Raw genomic sequence first — 2586 nt, 5'->3', positions numbered from 1 at the left:
GCAAAAAATACAGCCCCAGCAAACCTGGAAGCAAGCCTCGGACCCGCAGCAGCATAGCCAGTATTGCAACGCAGGCTGCAAAAAGACTGACGCAGCGCAGCATCGCAATCATGAACTTTCGCTCTTGCATCCGGGCGCGCCTCGCGCTGAGCGTTGTCCCATGGAAATTGGTATGAAGGTTCGAAATACAGACTCCCGTTTTTTCCTCTTTGTTTCGCGTGCCGTATCGAAGATGCACATCAGTTAACCAGGGAGTTTCCAAATGTACGCAGCAGCCAGGATTTTTTCCTCCGAGTATGAGCGTATAAGTTTACGAACGCTTCATTGGCTGTAGTTGCTGCTATTTGTTGTTGCATTCCAACTTTTTCCGTAGTTTTACAGGTCTTAATGAGAACAGAAATAAGGCTTAGGGCTTCGGAAAAGTTTTCAGTATGGGTCGTACGGAATATGTGTTGAGACCAAGGCTCTTTTGCTCTTTATGCATAGAGTGATGCTGCTTTGGGGAGAGGGTGCTACGCCAAATAAAGATAGTGCTCTATTTCTTTATCATTTACGAATAAAATAGGCAAAGGCTGGATGAATGTACCCCGGCCGCTAACTGGAATTTACAGAGCGCGTTAAAAGACTTGGATGGAAAAGAAATATTTATGCAGGTATAATGCAAAAAAATCAAATTAGTGCAGGTTCGCAGAACACTTACTGTGGAAGTGACATTATGTTTACGCCGATGTGTGTTGCATTGAAACTTGCAGACACAATGTTTTACACGGCTCTTTTTTTTTAGCATAAACGTACAGGTTTTAAGCGAAATGTCATGTGATGCAATGGTCTCCAAAGCAGTGGACGCCAAACAGATGAGAAAAGTTTGTGGCTGATTGCATCAAAACAATTTTACGCACGAGTGGGGACTGAGCAGTTTATTTGCTGCTTTGCAGTGTCATTGGCGTTTCGGGTTTTTGATCTTTGAATCAGAAGCTTATGTGCAGGATGAGTACCTTGCGATGGAAACTGCGGACAAGAAAACATTGAGAAAAGGCGCAGGAGAAATGTTTCGTATCTTTTACAATTGTTTACTTGTTTGTTGCGCGACCTGCCTATAAAAGTAGGCTCCTTTGCAATAAATCCCCCGGTTGTAAGTCAGCGCTGGTGTGTACGTCTCTTCTTTGCGGCCTCGTATTGTTAGCGCTGTTTTAACAACGAGCTGTCTTAATTTTTTTAACAATCGAAAACAGTGAACTGCGCAATGTTCCTTTTTATTTTCAATATCGACGATGGCGTCTCAAAGTACGATTTAGGCGACGCCGTCGCGCACGGGTGCCAGGAAAGCGAGAAAAAATAAGCTGGAAGCACTTCCTCATTTTGAACTTTCTTCCAAAACGAAGCGTGCATAAAGGCGTTCGACGGATATTCGCGTTGCCCCGCAAGCAGCATTGGAGCCCGAACACATCCTTCGACGGAATCCACGCAATTGCAGTTGCGGCACAACTTTACTGCCTCAGAGGATCGTGACTTCGAGAAGCCGCACGTGCCAATGGCGCTCCCGAGAGAATTCTTCGGGGCGCGCGCGCTAATACGCTTTTATTCAAAGCAGGTCGTTGCGCAAGTTCACGAAAGTCGCGCTCCGGGACCCTTTCCTTGCTCTCGCGGTGCTCGTTCTCAACGCGCAAAGCAGCTCCCTCAGGGAAGTGTAAAATCATGGAGTCGACAAGAAAGCAGACTTTGCTAAGCAGCACCATAAGGCACAACGTGCATATTGAGTGCCGTAGATAAAGGTCGACTGCCAAACGAGAGGCAATGAAGCAACATTACCGGCAAAGGTTTGAGACCAGTGTTAAGGAAGCTATTGCTTAGCTGCCTCTGGCAACAGTCGACACAATGCTGGGCTCATCGACTGAGCAATGTCGGTTAGTTTTAATTTTTTATTATTATGTGCTTGTACCGCAACGCGTCTCCTATTAACGCCGACGACTTTGTGCCATTGCTGTAGTTAGGAAAAAAGAACTCGCATTCCTCAGTGTATGAGCGTAATCTTTCACATGTTTTCTGGCGCCTCTCTATCTCGGAAGCTGCTCTTTTATATCGCGCACGTACAGTCTTCTGCCGTGTCATAGCAGCCTTTGACCGCTGTATAAAACACTTGCGGTGTCATGAAATAAACAGTTGGAAGTAGCGCTCGTCCTGTCTGTTCCTTTTTTGTCCGTGTTCTTTTAGCGCTTGCAAAAAATGACAAACGTCCACCAACCAGCCCGATCCGACACTCTTCTATACATATTTTAGACCACGAGCATTTCACTGGCGGGAAGAATTCCAAATAAAATTTGCTTGGCGATAAATCCGTTTGTTTTTTCGCTCCAGAACAAGCGTCAGTGTAGCCAGAAGGAGCCAGAGATTCCATTTTTACTTAGAACATTGATTGGATGGAGTGGTCCTCAGTGTTCGTCGGGAAGTCGTTTTCACTAGCCAATACCTTCTCCCCCCCCCCCCCCCCCCAAGTGTTATCTCGGCACGACACATCACTTGTCGTACTAGAGGCTGTTCACTCGTACACGTAAAGCCTTGCTGCCCTGGCTGGCACTTGCTATGCCG

This window comes from Amblyomma americanum, chromosome 4 (genome assembly GCF_052857255.1).
Source record: "Amblyomma americanum isolate KBUSLIRL-KWMA chromosome 4, ASM5285725v1, whole genome shotgun sequence".
NCBI classification, from domain to species: Eukaryota; Metazoa; Arthropoda; class Arachnida; order Ixodida; family Ixodidae; genus Amblyomma; species Amblyomma americanum.
This window is presented reverse-complemented; position numbering follows the sequence as displayed.